The 19,855-nt window shown below is 41.1% G+C and overlaps 1 non-coding gene across 1 annotated transcript; it reads left to right on the forward strand.

The window, feature by feature from the left end:
- The first annotated feature begins 291 nt into the window (after positions 1–291).
- Positions 292–398, forward strand: LOC127125044 (small nucleolar RNA R71). Its single transcript, XR_007804509.1, has one exon. It is a non-coding gene; the product is annotated as a small nucleolar RNA R71 (small nucleolar RNA).
- The last annotated feature ends 19,457 nt before the right edge of the window (positions 399–19,855 follow it).

Raw genomic sequence — 19,855 nt, forward strand, 5'->3', positions numbered from 1 at the left:
GTGGCCGAAGGTGATACATTTAAACTTTCAATTTTCCGGACCAGAGCATCCACTTTTGCATTAACATGATCAAGGTTACTTATCTCGTACATGCCAGTTTTCGTTTGAGGTTTTTCTACCATTGTTCGTTCGCTTCCCCACTGATAGTGGTTTTGGGCCATGCTCTCGATAAGTTGATAAGCATCAGCGTAAGGTTTGTTCATTAGTGCACCACCTGCGGCGGCGTCTATTGTTAACCTCGTGTTGTACAAGAGACCATTATAGAAGGTATGAATCACTAACCAGTCCTCTAAACCATGGTGTGGACAAAGTCTCATCATGTCTTTGTATCTTTCCCATGCTTCGAAAAGAGACTCGTTATCTTTCTGTTTAAATCCATTTATCTGGGCTCTCAACATAGCTGTTTTGCTCGGAGGAAAATATCGGGCAAGGAAGACTTTCTTCAACTCGTTCCATGTGGTGACTGAGTTGGAAGGAAGAGACTGAAGCCATCTTCTAGCGCTATCTCTTAACGAGAAAGGAAAAAGACGAAGTCGAATTGCCTCTGAAGTGACACCATTAGCTTTAACAGTATCAGCGTATTGGACAAATACAGATAAATGAAGGTTTGGATCCTCGGTGGGATTTCCAGAGAATTGGTTCTGTTGCACTGCTTGCAACAGTGAAGGTTTAAGTTCGAAGTTGTTTGCTTCGATTGCGGGCGGAGCAATACTCGAATGCGGCTCATCTTGCGATGGAGCGGCGTAATCTCGAAGAGCACGAGCTGGTTCTGCCATCTCGGGTATTGGTGAAGGAAGAAGATTTTTGAGGTCAGGCACTTCGATAGGAGGGAGATTGTTTGCAGCACGATATTCCCGAATTCGTCGTAAGACTCGGAGATATAGTTCGATGTCATTGATTCGTAAGTAGAACGGCTCGCCTTGTGAGCGAGTGTGTGGCATACAAATCAACGAAAGAAATAAAAATAAAAATAAGCCTTAGTCTCTACAACGTAACAGAAGAGTTAAGATATCGACTAAATAAAAGTCCCCGGCAACGGCGCCAAAAACTTGATCGCGACTTTATGAGTCGATTGGGGTACCAACTGCAAGTGCACAGTTCTATCGCGTAGTTTTAAAAGATATCGATCCCACAGGGACTTATGAATCGATATACCGTTTTCTAAGGTTACTTCGTAAAGCTAAGGCGGATAATACTTTGGTTGTTTGGGGGAAAAGTTAAAACTAAGATAAGATCTAGGTTAAATATCAATTAAGCGGATATCGGTATGTAGTTCGTCGTAATTAGGGAATCAAATCTTCGTTGGTTTCTTGGTTTTAAAATAAATCTTTTCAGTAGATACTATTGATTAAAAATCTTTTCTCAAACTCTCGCTCTGTTGAATAGACTATGACTTTATATTAACGTAGCTGTCACTTATTAGTTAAGTCCAAAATCACTTTTTGAAAACAATAGAATCCATAGAAACTCTTTTTAAGAAAATACTAATCGTTTAAACACCCTCGTCTCAAACTCTCGCTTTATTGACTCAGATTATATAATTAAATTCAAATGCTTAACTCTCGTCCTCACATCCAACTTTTAAAAATACTTTTTGAAAAAGATTAGAATTTAATTAACTCTAAAAATTGCTTTCGCCCTGATCTAGAATTAATGTCCAATTTACACTGTCCAGTTAAAAACTCAAACTCTCGCTCTATTGATTTTAACTTCTTTAGTCTTTTACTCTCGTACAAAAACCTTGGTATAAAACTTGTAAATTGAGACCATAAAAAGAGTGATTTTGTTTTTAAACGTAATTGAACCGACTTAGTTTTGATTCCTTCATTCCGATTACTTTACATACCGATACCTAAGTAAATTAGCCAGACATGCTAAATAGATCTAAACAATCATTATGCTTAAATAAATTCATCTCAAGCAAACAATATAAATAAACAATAATGCAGGATATATAAATTTAAACAATAATTAAAGAACCTGAATAATTTATAGCAATCTTTGAACACTTCACCACAGACCGGTTGGATTTGTTCTTGAATTCTTCAATCGGATAGGAAAATAAAAGTGAAAGAATAAAAAAAACCCAGGGTCTAACGTAAGGTTAGATCCGGTAAAAGATACACAATAGTTTCCGGTGTAGAAACTATTGTGTGAAAAATTAATTAAGTGCTGAAAGCTTGACTGAAAAAGAAAAATAGAAATTGCAAAGAAAAATAAAAACTATAAAAAAAATAATGTTGTAAGGTATGCTTGCATGGCTGGAAGAGAAAAAGCACGAAGAAGAGAGACGGCCGAGAGAGATGCAGGGTTTGCCAAAAGCCACTATTTATATTACTCACTTTTTGTAACGGTTTCCAAAAGCTTTCCGTGTAAAAATCCTCACGTTCCAATAGTCAAGCGTAACAATAGGCTTCAACGTGCCTCTGTTGCGTTTCTGAAGCCAAAAATATAGGAGAATGGTGTGACGTCCGTCACACCATGTGTTACGTTCGTAACACAAGGCAGCAGGGCGTGACGCCCGTCACACCTTGTGTGGCGCTCGTCACAGGCTCAATGCTTGTGCTTTTGGGCTGGGCTTTGGCTTGGTGGAATTTGCTTCTTTTCATTTCTTTTTGCACCTCCTTTTCTTCCTTTTTCACTTGTGCTTCAAATAAACTGCCTGAGATAAATAGGAAGCAAAATACCAAGTAATATCGAATAAAATGAAATAAATCGAAACAAATTATAATACAATTTAATTAAATCGAGTCCAAAAATGTGATATTATTTCATGTTATCACAATGGCATAAGACCAAAGTTTCTAGTTTACAATAAGGTCAAAGTTTAGAAAACAGACACAGACAAAGAATATTTTTTTTAAAAGGGGAAGAGATTTTTGAAATTAAAGAAGTGTGGAGGAGATGAAGAGACTAATCCTAAGCACAAAATTAAAAGTTGAGAGTTGAAAAGATCTGACCGATGGGCTGCAATCTAATAGACAAGAATGTCAAATAGAAACCCAAATTTCCCTTGGACTTTAGAATCAAGCAACAAAAAATACACATATAGCAAGTTGAAGAGCAATACATCAAATAAAGATATCCACATCCAAGCTCAGCAACCCCGTGATCTTCTTCAAGATTCCCCGTGTGTCAGATGACTTCAAAGATGGCATAAGTCACAGGTTAAACATAACAGCTTCACAATGATCATGTTACAGATGAACTCAAATGGGTCTTCAAAGTTGTATCAGATGAATATTGACTTCACAAGCACTTGGTTTCATAAAAGTTAGCATTGGTCAAGTCCTTGGCATAGGGAGTGTTGCCTAAATTCTAAGTCCAATAGTCTCAGATCAAACCAACAGTCCATACAAGATGTATTTTTTAGGGTTTTTGTTCTTATTATGTACATTAAGGTCAAAAGACCACACAATCAAACAAGTATATACAAACACAATATATCATAAAATATGGTCCAAGTGGACAAAGTGAAAATGACATAAAAGTAAACAACTTGAATGGTATGAATAATGGCAAATGAATAAGGCTTAAAAATTAAAGTGCATTAAAAGTAAATGACTTGAAATTAAATGTTAGCTGTTAGTGAATTAGAGGTTAGTGTTGCTTTTGCTTTGCTTTTGTTTAAGTCATTCTTTGGAGAACACCCAACCCACTTATCACAAGCATGGATCCTTTAACCAAGACATCTTCCAAAGGAAGGAAAAAAGGCCAAGTTTCCATACAATAACATGAAAGAGGAGAGACTTACAATCTCACTAACTAGAATGCTACGCCTTTTATGTCACAAATTTAGCGCTATGTTAAGCAATCGTAATTGGACTTATGTAGAAGTCACAACTATTTGAGGTCGGACAATAGAATTTTGGTGTTAATGCATGTTAGAGACATAGTATAATGGACTATACTCATGAAACATACCACACACAAAAAGAATATGCAAAGTGTGGGACCTAATCTCATCCATACTTATGTTGATTTTGCAACCAACTAGCCTTAGGATATAGAGATATCATAGGTCCAATGACATGAATGAATAAAGAAGGGGAATAAGATGAAGAGGGAGGGGGAATGGATTCAACACAAATTGGTCAAAGGAGGATTTTTTCCAAATTAAGATCATTCATTCATTGTGGGAGATGGAATGCACATTCGATCAATCCCCTAAATCCAAGGATCTTAACCTAGCAAAGTCAAATCAACCTTGACCAATGCCTAACAACACAAGTCAAACTCACAAAGTCAAAGAAAATGGCTCTACACAATTAATTTGGCATTTAAACAATTAAAAAATAATAAAAATATGCATTAAATTAAATTATGGTTGATCAATTTCCTAAAACCTCATCAAAACACTAAAGAAATGACCATGAGATTTATCATAGATCAAACAAGGTCAAAGGACCTTGGAGAAAAAATTTCAGAATATTTGAACACTTAAAAGTATTTTTAAACAATTAAAAATATTCACAAAATCAATTAAATCATGAAAAATATTAATAATGATCCAAAAAATAATTTTAATTCAGAAAATGAAAGAGGATTTTATTAATTTTGTTTTGGTGAAACTCTCATATTTTTTGGATCAATATTAAATTTAATATGAATTAATGAAAATAAAAGAAATAAAATGAAAATCAATTAAATCAGAAAAATGTGGACCACTTGATCTCCCTCATTAATTGAGGTGGCAGATCAAGTGGATGAAAACGCGCATTCCGTGGTACACACTAGTCAGCGCGTCTGTAACACCCTAAAATTTGCCATCCTCGTTCATGCATTCATTTTTAGGTCATTTAACATTTCATATTGCATTTCATCATGTCAATCAAAATCAGATCCAAGAAGCTTGAACATCATCCAAGACACTTTGTGGGTTCTATCCGGGTGATCAGTCAACACAAGAGAAAGACTTGAGTTACTTCCAACAGGTTCAAATGGGGTCCATTCATCATTCAAAATGTTAATCTTGAAGGAGCAAAAATCTGTTCCTGAGCTGTCATGCTCGCTAGGCGAGCAAAATGGTTCGCCTAGCAAATCTGAACTGTCATGCTCGCTAAGCGAGCAGATCCTTTGCTAGGCGAAGTCCACGCGTTTTGAGAAAAATAACAGAAAGTCACGGGCTTGAGTTGCCCTCATTTGAGCCCACCCAGCCACGAAAATCAGGTTATAAATACTAGAGTTTCAGTGGAAAAAAACAGGGAGAGAAAAAAAGAGAAGCAGAGAACTAATTCAGAGCAGCCTCCGGACACTGAAGGAAACTCATCTGCAAAGAACCGATCCCCTCTCACATAAACCCTAACATTGCTTTGCGAACTCAGCCGGCGCCATTCGATTTTGATCGATCTCTCTAATCAGGTTTGCCCTATCTCCGTCGCCTTTATGGTTTCAATTTGAATTCTCTAAATGTATGAGGTATCGTTCAGTTTTGCCCACGGGTTTAGATATGCATGAATGTATAAAACAATACCTTGAATGTTTAATCGTTTCGTTTCTGATGGATATCATAGGGTTTGGGTTACCGAGATCGGACTGTTATCAATAAAGAACCCAAAACCCACAGGCGCTCGCTAGCACCTCGCTAGGCGAGCGCGCAGCGAAGCTTCGCTAAGCTTTCGCTAAGCGAAACAGCAGCGATCGCAACAACATTTGATTTTTTTCTGTTTGCTCTAATCTGTTTTGTGTTCGTCATGGCATTGTTTTCTCCTGATTCCATCCTGTTCCTCTAACCTGTTTGTTGAGTTTTTGTGAGGGCTCACATGATTCTTGCAGAGATGGCTTGCTTGGTATTCCGCTTTATTTGTGGGATATCACCTGGAGGTTTATTCCGATTACCTGTACTGACTCGCTTTCTTTGATGGTGCTAGCTTGAGGGATCTCCGGGTTTCTTGTGTCGTTAGTTGCTATTACTTCGGATTTTTATCCGTGCGGTAGATCTCTTGATCCCTTTATTTTTCCCGTATTTTTTACCGTTTTCTTAGCTGGAAGACCTCGATAGGAGGCAATGTTTTTGTTTGTTTATTTTTGCGCCTAAAGACCTCCAAGAAGAGGCATCAGTGCTAAAGACCTCCATGAAGAGGCAATTGACGGATAAAAGGGATTAGTAGTCAATCCCCCGTTATTCAGTGCGTCGTTCTTTAAGATTACACTACGTGTCGATGCTTCAGAACAAAAGCCCAAGATCTTTTGTCCGGTCAGTCAGTGGAGAGGGTTCCCTCATTCTGAACCCCCACGCCTTGTCATGAGCTCACCCTTTCCAGAGTTAAGAGCTATGAGGTCTTATCCTCATTACCCTTTTGATCTGCTCACCCTGACGTTCAATGTCAGTGGTTAAGAGCCCATTTGATTACCCTCCCATGGCTTGTTTGTCGAGGTTGATATGACCCCTCTTGACTAAAGCCCTACCTGTCGCATATGCGAAAAAACCGTCGGGAAAAAGAAACAGAGCCGCCACCGTGCGTTATTTGTCCCAAAGGAGGGAAAGGAAACGCTCGAAGTAAACCTAGAAAGGAAATGGTCTTACGACCAGAGATTGATAGGATCAGGAGTCGGTTATGCAAAGGGAAGGTATTAGCACCCCTACGCATCCATCGTACTCGATGGGATCCACGCTCAGAAAGAATAGAAGAAAGGTTGCTAAATAACTACTCAAAACTGCACCAGACTGGAATAGAACACAGATGAAAGAAGACGGAAGAAGATGACTCGGCAGGATGTCGCATCCTGGGCCTACGTAGTTTGTCATACACAAACATCAGAGTCGACGTAGTTCGGGGGAAACGGGAAACGTGCTCGCTAGGACATCGCATCCTATGCATACGTATCTTCTCTAACCAGAGGAAGAATCAGAGCACTCGTAGCTCGGCTAACGCACGCCAAACAAAACGCTAAACAGAGACGCTGAGACGTCAGAGCAAACACCCAAACACAAACTGGAAACGGAATGCCAAGCGCTGGTCTTACATCCAACTCCACAAAAGAAACAGGAAACCAAATGCCAATCACTGGACTTACATCAGACTCCAAACAAACAAACACCCACAGGAAACCAACTGCCAATCGCTGGTCTTACGTCAGACTCCAAACAAAGAAACGCAAACAGGAAACCGACTGCCAATCGCTGGGCTTACGTCAGACTCCAAGCACACACACAAGAAGAAGAAGGGTCTCGATTGCAACTAGGGCAAGAGAAAAGGAAGGTCTCAATCGCAACGAGGGCGAGAGAAAGGGAAGGTCTCAATCGCAATGAGGGCGAGAGAAAGGGAAGGTCTCAATCGCAACGAGGGCGAGAGACAAGGATTAAAGTTAGTTGTCAGTCAAACTCGACAAGACATCGCATCTCATGCCTACGTATCTCATCTGGACATGAGAATCAGAGTTTCCGTAGTTCGGCTAACGCACGCCGAAACAAAACACACGCAACAAAACAAAAAGGCCGCCCGGAGAGATCAGCTCAATCTCCTGCCTACGTACCTCATCTGGTATGAGGATCAGGGCGACGTAGTTCCCCTTAACAGGGAAAAACTTCTATCCTAACCAGAGACTAGGGAGATAACAACTAAAAGGGAGACTACGACTCGAGCCTAGAAGTTGTCATGCAAACGATCCCTATGTTAAGGTCTCTAATCAGATCCTAACTCGCACAGGAAGCAAGCTAGCCTAAACAGCAAATAAGCAATCAAAGGTGAACAAGTATCACACGCTATATGCAAACAAATGGCTCAAACAAGGCTGGGCTTTAGCCAAGGGGTCATATCAACCTCGACAAACAAGCCAACTGGAAAGGGTGTCTGAGGCTCTTAACCACTGACATTGACCGTCAGGGTGAGCAGATGAAAGGTAATGAGGATAAGACCTCATAGCTCTTAACCCGGGCCTGGGTGAGCTTGACTCAATGAAAGTGTGGGGATCCAGAATGAGGGACCCTACTCCACATGACTGACTAGGGACAATGATCTTGGGTGTTTACTCAAAATGCATCAGCACGTAGTGAGAGCAAGATGAATGACTCAACTGAATAGTAGGGGATGGATTGCACATCCCTTCTATCTGCCAATACCTCTTCACTTAGGAGGTCTTTGAAATACATGGCACAAAATTAAACAATAAAAAACATGGCCTCTTAAGGAGGGCTTTAGACAGGTGCCTGCCAAAGATAGCAGGTCTTCCAGACTACATGAAGAATAGGATGGTTACCTAGGTGGTATGCCAACCACGAGAAAAGCCAAGAAACTCAAGCAATGAGTTAAAGCTACTAAAGTACCTGTGTAAACAACCAAACAATCAGTATAGTATTCAGATAAATCAAACAGAAAGTCCAAAAATGAGACAACCAATCATCAGACAACATCAATGCAAGGCATAAGATGCAAGCAAACTAAATTGATTCATCATCCACAAGACCTACAAAACAGCAAGGTTAGTCAACCAAAATAACTTGTATCTCAAGTGATGAGATCAAATCAACCAATGTGGCTAATTGCTTGAAACCTGAAACACAAAGTCCAAAAGATGAGAACAAACCACTAGCTCAAAGGCTAGGGTCAAAGGTGGGGCAAAAAGTCAAAACAGAAACTAAAACTCAACATGAATCACATTTAATCAAGTAAGAACAAGTCCTAAAAAGGACCAAATCAAAATCATCAAGCAAAGTCATGTGGTGAATAAGATATGGCAAAGGCACACAACATGATCATCGATTGGGCATACAAGTGAGAAAATGCACATTAAATCAGAAACACATCCAATGATCATGCAATTTTATACACAAGCTTAACATATTGAACACAAGCATGGTGCAAAAAATTAGAACCATAAGAGCTTAATTGGCAAGGCAATGAAAATGGATAAGATCAACATCAAATTGTGTGACACACGTTGTCACACCTAAAGTCTATGTGTCTAAAACAGGGAAGGAAATTGCAAAAAATGCCAAATAAAATCTCACAAATCATGCATCATGTTGTGAATCCTCAAGTAAAACTTCATGGCATTTGGAGTAAGTATGTGCATTTCACAAATCAAATGGCATAACATATCACATTTTGCATCATGTTCAATCAATCCATCACATTCAAAAATCTAGACATGGTAAAAATCAGGAAATCACACCAAAAAATACTAGACATCACAAGGATCAAGTAGCAAAAAGTTGGAGGTGAATTGGATTAATTTTCAATTAATTATGATTTTTGAATTAGCATGCATAAAATGAAATAAAAATTGAAATAACATGAAAATAATATGAAATGGATAAATAAAATGGAAATGGCATCAGGCGGATTCGAAGTGAGATCCAGCGCTAGTCAAAACGACTGCATTTTGCTTGGCCAGGGAAAATAAAAAAAGAAAATCTGGGAAGGCCTTCGCTGGGAACCGAAGGGTGTCATGGCCAAAACGACACCACCCTCATTAAATGAGTTGGCGCCTGGTCAGCAAAGTCCAACACGCGTGGACACAGCCAAACAGATCCTGGCCAGTCAAATTGCCAAGCAAAGGCCACGTGAGCGGCTGACGCAACAAACCCTAGCATTAAAAACCAGAGGGCGGCGCTACAGGGCCCCGCGGTGGTTTCCACCGTCTCCTTCGTTGAGACGGTGGCTGCACTGTTCACGCATTCAATTTTTTTTCCAGAAATTGAATCTAAGCATACCATTAGAAAGCCCTTGCCAAGCACAACACAAATCTATCATCAATTTAGTCTAATTCATCCTAAATCAAGAGAATCGAAGGGAAACACATTTGACATTTCAAACTTTAAATCATCATATCACAGCCAATACTCAACCATTTCACATGAAATTTAGATCAGATTAATCAGCCATTCAAGATCTACAACATCATGTGCATAAAATGGAGAAAAATGAAAGTCGAAACTCACCTTGTTTGAAGAGCAGTTGGCGAAAACAGTGTATCCAAGGCTTGGCAATGTCCAGTTCCACTTGCTTTGAGCTCCAAGGAAGTTTGATGCAAGAAATGGCTCGTGAAATGACTTGAATCCAGCTCAATTTAGAGTTTCCATTAACACCTTCAAGCTTGTGGTATGCACGAATTTGAGAGGGATTCCACTAAACACACGTTGAATCATGCTCAGTAACACTCCATGTTCATGATTATGCAAGAAAATTAGGGTGTTGTGTGTAGAATTTTGGAAAATCAATGAAGAGAAAATTGAGAGTGAATAGGGATTTCTAGATCTGAAACTTTGTGTAATGACCAAGACAGTTACAATTAAGCTTTTATATGCTCTCCTAATTACTCTGAAATTATCATTAGGCCAAGGTTAATAGAGATTAGCAAGATATAAGGTGTATGCACAAATTACCATTTCACCTTATGCATGGAAATCCCACGTGAACAGTGCCAAATGAGGGCCCAAATTCACTTAAAATCAACCCATGCACATGTTGGAATGATTAAAAAACTCATGTGATGTACCAATTATAAATTCATGGTTTTCCTTCCAAAAATCACATGTATGACCAAATGATTATGTGAATAAATTTCATGCCATGTAATGAATGATTTGGAAAATATATGTCATGAGGAGCATAATGCAAAAAGAGGCACTCCATTTGGAGTCTTGGTTCAAAAGTTATGGCATTTTGAAGTTCCATGCACACTTTGCAATGATTTGATCATAACTCCCTAACCATTCATCATAAATTCATGATCTTGGACTTTTTGGAAATGGGAGAGAAAGATATTCAACTTTAATGTTGGACAAAATTTCATTTGAAGCTTATTTGATGTTGTAAAGTTGAGTTGAAGTTGGTCCAAAAACTTGCCATTTTTGGAAACTTGAAATTACAGGTCATTTTCCATTTTTGGAAACTTTTGATCTGGCTTCAAATCCTTCAAGTGTTTGACATGATGAATAAGACTCTCTTGGACATGAATGAAGGGTCTCAAACCATTTCTCCACCTCCTAGCCCTTAGTTGACCTACAGTTGACTTTTATGGGCCCTAGATGACCTGAAACTGCACTGTGGACTTTGAGCCTCTAACACTTGGTCAAGTTACTTCAAAATGAACCTTGGGTTCACATAAGCTCTCTAGAACAACCATAGGGCTTTTATCTCAAGAAAAACCTTGCTCCTTTGCACTGAGGAATCCTCTTGATGCCAGTCTTGACTGATAAGATGCAATGTACTATGCAATGTTAATGTAATGTTAATGACCTAAAAATAAAATGAATGCATGAATGGGGGGGGTGCAAATTTGAGGTGCTACACTACCCATGTATGTTTAAGCCCCCTTGTTGGCGCGTTTACTTTATGCATGTTTGTTTTGTATGGTGCGATCGCCTCCCCATAGGTTTGCTAGACTTCGTATAGTCTCCCGTTTGCATGTCAATTAAGGTAGCAATGTTCCTTCGTCTAGGACTTCCTTTTTGCACGAGAATTCCTAAAACACAAACAAGCTCATCGATTTTACTTCTCCTAAGAACATGTTTACTCCTTCTACTACAGGCGAGTAAGTCTCCAAAAGTCGAGCATCCGGTAGACTGCGTAGTAACGTCGTTCGTCCAAAACCAACCCCGTAGTTAGCCTAACTACGGTTCGCTTTGATTCTCATTTCAGATGAGATATGTAGGCATAAGAAGCGATGTCTTAGCGAGCACACTCCTCATTAACCCATAGGTAGCCGAGCTACGAAGACTCTGATTCTCATATTCAGATGAGATACGTATGCAGTGGATGCGACATCCGTGCGAGTCATTTTCTTTTGACCCCTCTTTTAGTAAATAGTACATTAGATAAACCCACACCCTTTAGACAGGAACAACAAGAGTGGATCCCGTAGAGTACTACGGATGCGTAAGGGGTGCTAATACCTTCCCTTCGCATAATCGACTCCCGAACCCAAGATTTGGTTGCGAGACCTTGTCTTTTCCTTTCCTTTTTCCAGGTTTACTTCGAGCGTTTCCTTTCCCTCCTTTGGGATGAATAACGCGCGGTGGCGACTCTTCTGTCATTTCTTTTCTCGCCGGTTGTTTTTTCGCATCTCCTTTTTCAGGTTGCGACAGCTGGAGACTCTGCTGGGGACCCTGGTTTCCCTGAGCGAGTCCCTCCTACCTTTTGTAGGTTGTTTGTTTATTGGGTGTTCATTCTTTTGTACAGTTATTTATTTTTCAGCATTTACCTGTTTCATTGCATTGTGTACATATCGTTGCTGTATCTGTTGGCTCTGCTGTTGGTTTGTTTGTTTGTTGGGATGGGGTGTTCTATGGGAGATAAGCCCATTACCCAGGCTTGAATGTACACACAGGTTTTAGAGTGGATAGTCATGAGGCTTGCGTGGCGTGTTGCTACGTTAAGTCGTTCGTGAAGACCCACACCCAGACGAGGTTTCTTTTGGATATATTCTGTCCTATGGGTGTTCCATAACGGCATGATGTTCCTCTAGAAATTGTCGACTCTGGTGACCATTTCCCGAGAACTCAGTCGAGGCCTCTCCTCCGAGACGCGTTTATGTTAGCTCTGGTGGGCGCATTCCCGCTGATCAATCCGAGGACCCCGAGACTGGGAACTTGCTATTAGGATGTCCTGTTGAGGGGAGTCAGTGGAGGTCTTTTATCCCGTAATAATGCCAAACCTTCAGTGGTAAACATATTATTCTCAACTGAAGGGCTGAAGTTGACAAACTTCTGTTCTTAGAACCTACCAGTGAGGGGCGGGCTAAATTCAGGAAACCTTAACCTTCAACCAACCTGGTTTTCTGGAGCAGAGCTTTGATCTTGTATTATATTCTTCAGTGGGTTTTCTCTTCAGACAGTGCAACTTGACAGATATTCAAGCGGATACAGCAATCCTGATTCCCATGTCACTGCACTGCATCACATCGTTTTGCATTCACATCATTGCATCACATCATTTTGCATTCATATCATTCAACACATGTTTATCTATTTCTAGGGGTTTATATTTTCTTCTTGATTCTAGTCGGGGTTTTCTGAAAAAGACATGTCGCTTACAAATTTTCTGATGTGAGATTGGAATCAAGGGGTAGAATACCGTTTGGAATTGATAAACATGTCATAGCATTTGCATATCCATTAGCATGTCTTGCATAACGGGTACCGCCGCGGTGTTCTCATCTTGTTTGGTCAGACTTTTACAACTTCAACACTTCAGATCCGTCAGGGGCCGATTACTTTCTCCAGTGCCGGCGTCATTCAATATGGCCAGGTCTCTGCGGTCAACGATGAAGATGGGGATAGTAATTGCGACATCGATAACTGGGTGCGTCCGAGGATCCCGAGTGAAGTTCTCAACAACTGGTCTTCTGAAGAGATTATCCAAGTCACTCTTCTTGAAGAGTAATTTTCTTTGTTTATTCATGCATGTCCAAGTCTTACGTTCCGCCCAGGGCATAATGACTCATTGTAGGGCTCATCTATGTGGATACCTGCATTTTTTTATCATAAATAAAAGACGTCTTTTTGCATTCAAATATTTTGTTCAATGTCTTTCTATTTTTGCAGTTTTCAAAAATCAAAAAAATGTATTTGGCAATGTTTTGTTAGTTTTCATTCCTTGTTCACACTCATAAGCACATACCATCACTCATGCAGATGCACGTCACCGGATCCTATTGATAACGGTTCTGCTATGGCTCGCTTCGACTTTGAAAATCCAATCTTTCAAGCTGAAGAAGAGGGTGATGAAGACTGTGAACTCCCTGAAGAACTTACCAGGTCATTAAAACAGGAGGAAAGGGTCATTCAACCGCATCAAGAGTCTATTGAAGTGATCAATCTTGGTACCGAGGACGTCAAGAGAGAAATCAAGATAGGGGTTGCTTTGGAAGATAATGTGAAGAAAGGGCTGATTGAATTGGTGCAAGAATATGTTGACATCTTTGCTTGGTCTTATCAGGACATGCCAGGGCTTGACACAAATGTCGTGGTACACCGTTTGCCTCTCAAAGAAGGTTGTCCTCCGGTCAAGCAGAAGCTCAGAAGAACAAGACCAGAGATGGCTGTCAAGATAAAGGAAGAAATGCAAAAACAGTTGGATGCAGGGTTTCTAGCAGTCACAAATTATCCGCCATGGGTTGCAAATATCGTTCCAGTACCTAAGAAGGATGGAAAGGTACGGATGTGTGTCGACTACTGGGATCTGAACAGAGCTAGTCCTAAAGATGATTTCCCATTACCTCACATCGATGTTTTGATGGATAACACAGCTCAGTTCTCGGTATTCTCCTTCATGGATGGCTTTTATGGCTATAATCAAATTAAGATGGCACCAGAAGACATGGAGAAGACAACATTCATAACCCCATGGGGCACCTTCTGCTACAAGGTGATGCCGTTTGGTCTGAAAAATGTCGGAGCAACATATCAACGAGCGATGGTGACTCTGTTCCATGATATGATTCATCATGAAATCGAGGTTTATGTTGATGATATGATTGCCAAATCTCAGACAGAAGAAGAACATTTGGTGAATCTGCAAAAACTGTTTGAGCGTTTGAGGAAATTCAAGCTGAGGCTTAATCCGAACAAGTGTACTTTCGGGGTGAGATCTGGGAAACTGCTGGGTTTTATTGTTAGTGAAAAAGGGATTGAGGTGGATCTGACCAAAGTGAAAGCGATACAGGAAATGTCTGAGCCAAGAACAGAGAAACAAGTTCGTGGTTTCTTAGGGAGGTTGAACTACATTATAAGGTTCATCTCTCACCTAACAGCCACGTGTGAGCCAATATTCAAGTTGTTGAGGAAAGATCACGCTATCAGGTGGAATGAAGATTGTCAAAAGGATTTCGAGAAAATAAAAGAGTATTTGCAGAATCCTCCTATCCTTGTGCCTCCGGTCCCAGGGAGACCGCTGATTATGTATTTGACAGTACTAGACAATTCCATGGGTTGTGTTCTCGGTCAACACGACGAGACAGGTAGGAAAGAGCATGCCATTTACTACCTGAGTAAGAAATTCACAGATTGCGAGTCGAGATACTCGATGCTTGAAAAGACATGTTGTGCACTTGCATGTGCTGCTAAGCGTTTGAGACAATACATGTTGTCTCACACAACCTTACTGATCTCCAAGATGGATCCAGTCAAATACATATTCGAGAAGCCAACTCTCACCGGAAGGGTTGCTCGTTGGCAAATGGTACTGACAGAGTACGATATCCAGTATACATCCCAGAAAGCCATCAAAGGGAGTATTCTGTCAGACTATCTTGCTCAGTAGTCGATTGATGATTATGAGCCGATGAAGTTTGATTTTCCAGATGAAGACATCATGTTCCTCAAGATGAAAGACTGTGAAGAGCCAGTTGTTGAGGAGGGACCTGATCCAGATGAAAAGTGGACTTTGTTGTTTGATGGGGCTGTCAATGCCAGAGGAAGTGGAATTGGCGCTGTCGTTACTACTCTGAAAGGTGCCCACATGCCTTTCACCGCTCGTCTGACTTTTGAGTGCACAAATAATGAAGTTGAGTATGAAGCCTGTATCTTGGGTATTGAGCAAGCCATTGATTTGAGAATCAAGACTCTGGACATCTTCGGAGATTCAGCTTTAGTGATCAATCAAGTGAATGGTGATTGGAACACCCTCCATCCCAATCTGGTCCCTTACAGAGATTACACGAGAAGAGTATTGACTTTCTTCACAACAGTAAAGCTGTATCACATACCTCGTGATGAGAACCAGATGGCAGATGCTCTTGCCACTCTATCCTCTATGATCAACGTGATTCGGTGGAACCATGCTCCCAGGATCGATGTGATGCGCCTCGACAGGGCCGCGTATGTGTTTGCTGCCGAACTGGTAGTTGACGACAAGCCCTGGTATCACGACATCAAGTGCTTTCTGAAGAATCAAGAGTACCCTGCAGGGGCATCCAACAATGATATAAAGACTTTGAGAAGATTGGCTGGCAGTTTCTTCTTGAACAAAGACGATGTGCTGTATAAGAGGAACTTCGACATGGTTTTGCTCAGATGCGTGGATAGACACGAAGCAGGCATGTTAATGCAGGAAGTTCATGAAGGCTCCTTCGGTACTCATGCCGGCGAACATGCAATGGCTAAGAAATTGTTGAGAGCGGGTTATTACTGGATGACCATGGAATCTGATTGTTTCAAATATGCTCGGAAGTGTCATAAATGCCAGATTTATGCTGATAAGGTGCATGTGCCGCCAAATCCTTTGAATGTGATGTCTTCGCTGTGGCCGTTTGCTATGTGGGGCATTGATATGATTGGAAAGATTGAGTCGACTGCTTCCAATGGGCATCGCTTCATCCTTGTTCCCATCGACTATTTCACCAAGTGGGTCGAAGCATCATCATTCGCGAATGTCACCAGACATGTGGTTGCCCGAATCATTAAGAAAGAAATCATTTGTCGTTATGGGATTCCCGAAAGAATCATTACTGATAATGGTTCTAATCTCAATAACAAAATGATGAAGGAGTTGTGCAAGAAATTCAACATTCAACATCACAATTCTTCCCCTTATCGCCCTAAGATGAACAGCGCTGTTGAGGCAGCAAATAAGAACATAAAGAAGATTGTGCAGAAGATGGTTGTTACGTACAGAGATTGGCATGAGATGCTACCATTCGCCTTGCATGGGTACCGTACTTCAGTACGTACGTCGACCGGGGCAACCCCTTACTCCCTTATGTATGGTATGGAAGCAGTCCTACCTGTTGAAGTGGAGATTCCTTCTCTAAGAGTCGTGTTGGATGTCAAGTTAGACGAAGCTGAATGGATTCGGACAAGGTTCAATGAGTTGAGTCTTATCGAAGAGAAGCGAATGGCAGCCATTTGTCATGGGCAGTTGTATCAAAGTCGGATGAAGAGAGCCTTTGATCGGAAAGTGCGTCCTCGATGTTTCCAAGTTGGAGATTTAGTGATGAAAATGATCCTTCCTCCTCAGACAGATCACAGGGGCAAGTGGACTCCTAACTATAATGGACCGTATATTGTCACCAAGGTTTTTGATGGTGGGGCCTTAATGCTTGCAACTATGGACGGTGAAAACTTCACTTCCCCTGTGAACTCAGACGCAGTTAAAAAATACTTCGCATAAAATAGACCCGCTGGACAGTAAAAAGAATAGTCCAGGAAAAAATGGGCATCCCGATGAACCAAGAAAATGAAAGGGTTCGGGCAAAAATTAGGGATTAAAAATGAAAAGATCATACACCCGGTAAGTTGAAAACCTGAAAAGGCAACTTAGGCAAAAATGGGTATCCCGGTGGATTGAAAACCCGAAAAGAGCGATCCAGGCAAAAGTTAGGGATTAAACGAATGACTGCGTTCTGAGTAGTTCTGAATCTCATCTCGTGTCAATGACTGGAAACTTTTGAAGGATAGGAAACAGTCCAATCACTCTTTTCAGAAAGCTGATCATCTGGAGGATCTTGAAGACGAGCAAGTCATAGCAGAATTGGAACCCAATAGAAATCCATTTTACATTGCCATTAGATTAATTTCTGTTTTTATCTTTTGTGCGATTACCTCTTTCCAGGGATTGCTTCTTGATGTAAATGCCTATTCAGAGGCCATTCAAACAATAAAATCATGTTATTCAGTATATCTCTGTTTTCATTTTCATTTTACTGTTTTGTTTGCAAAAATGACGTCCGAATTTTTGATAAACATTGCATCATGAAACATAAGAGCTTTACAGGTACATGCTTAATAAACATTTAAAATTGCTGTAAATGTTAAGTGCTTTAGATCGTCTATTCAGAACAGGTACCCTCGGGGCATTTCCTTAAGGTTCCCCACCGATGATCGCGAATGTTTTCCCCCAACAGTCGAAGTTGGTATCTTATCCCTGCAGAGCTGATCAGAGCATTGGATTCTTCGATCCCCCAATAGGCTCTCACTGCTGTACCTCCCCCAAGCGGTTGTTTCAGAATATACACTCCCCAGTAGAGTTGACAGTGCCAGACTATATATCCCCAACGGAGTTGACAGTGCCAGACTGTATCTTCCTAGCAGAAGCGGCTGCTCCTCAGAGTTCGATGCTAGATCGATGATCTCGACGCCAGATCCATGGTCTCTTTCCTTGAAGCAGAATCTCGGTACCGTATCGGTGTTTGCTTCCCCTGCTAAGTCGTCTCTCTCGCAGATTATGGTTGCCAAAACCACTATCGCTTTCCCCAATAGCAGGTTTTCAGTGTCGTTCTCTCCCCAGTCAGAGTCTCGGTATTTCGTCATTGCTAGAACACCGTGTGGCGGGTCATTTCCCCACAGAGTTCTTTGCGCTGTGCATCTCCAACAGCCTTGTCAGGGTCCAGAAGATGGTGATCATTTCCCCAGCAGATTCCCTTGCCTCGGCTTGGCATTCTACCCAGCATTTCGCATCCCTGCATGTAGAATCATATTGCATTGCATCCTCCCAAATCGCATAGCATTCCCATTTTCATGGAGCATTACGCCATTGAAAAATTCAAACATACGCATGTAAGCATAAAACATTCTCGGTATCCCAAGTGATAAGCCAGAAGTTGTTTCCAGTACTCAGACTGAAGATTGTTCATGACTTACCTTTATTATCCCTAGCAAGTGTCATTGGCCCATGTTCCGCCTCTATTATCTTTCCCTATTTCTGCCGATGCTGACAGGCATGAAGTTTCCGGTATTCAGACCGAAATGGCGTTCAGGCCAGTTTTCCGATGTTCAGATCGAAAAAGTTTCCGACATTCAGGTCGATGCAACTTGCGGCATTCAGGCCAGTTTTCCGATGTTCAGATCGAAGAAGTTTCCGACATTCAGGTCGATGCAACTTGTGGCATTCAGGCCAGTTTCCGGTATTCAGACCGAAGTGGCATTCAGGCCAGTTTCCGGTATTCAGACCGAAGTGGCGTTCAGGCCAGTTTTCCGATGTTCAGATCGAAGAAGTTTCTGACATTCAGGTCGATGCAACTTGCGGCATTCAGGCCAGTTTTCCGATGTTCAGATCGAAGAAGTTTCCGACATTCAGGTCGATGCAACTTGCGGCATTCAGGCCAGTTTTCCGATGTTCAGAACGAAGAAGTTTCCGACATTCAGGTCGATGCAACTTGTGGCATTCAGGCCAGCCTCTCGGTGTTCAGACCGATATTAATAATCTCATATCTTCCGATGTTCAGATCGAAGTCATTTCCAGTATTCAGACTGATGAGCGGCATTCAGGCCATGGTTATTTCTGTGTTACCATTTATTTTGGTATCCAGGTTAACATCCTTTTTCGGTATTCAGACTGACTCTCACCGTACCAGACGGATTCTTCTTTCAAGACCACCTCTTTGCCGATTCTGACAGGCATTGTTACTTCACTACACTTCAGTGCAAATTTTCGGGCTTTTATTGTATTCAATCCCTTGATACCTCGAAAGTGCGAAAGCCGCTGCTATCTTCTTTTCGGGTCTCCAGTTGATTGAATAGGGGCAGCTGTAACACCCAAAAATTTGCCCTCCTTATTCATGCATTCATTTTTAGGTCATTTAACATTTCATATTGCATTTCATCATGTCAATCAGAATCAGGTCCAAGAAGCTTGAACATCATCCAAGACACTTTGTGGGTTCTATCCGAGTGATCAGTCAACACAAGAGAAAGACTTGAGTTACTTCCAACAGGTTCAAATGGAGTCCATTCATCATTCAAAATGTTAATCTTGAAGAAGCAAAAATTTGTTCCTGAGCTGTCATGCTCGCTAGGCGAGCAGAATGGTTCGCCTAGCGAATCTGAACTGTCATGCTCGCTAAGCGAGCAAATCCTTCGCTAGGCGAAGCCCACACGTTTTGAGAAAAATAACATAAAGTCATGGGCTTGAGTTGCCCTCATTTGAGCCCACCCAGCCACGAAAATCAGGTTATAAATACTAGAGTTTCAGTG

The sequence above is a fragment of the Lathyrus oleraceus genome, chromosome 2, assembly GCF_024323335.1.
Source record: "Lathyrus oleraceus cultivar Zhongwan6 chromosome 2, CAAS_Psat_ZW6_1.0, whole genome shotgun sequence".
Lineage (NCBI taxonomy): Eukaryota > Viridiplantae > Streptophyta > Magnoliopsida > Fabales > Fabaceae > Lathyrus > Lathyrus oleraceus.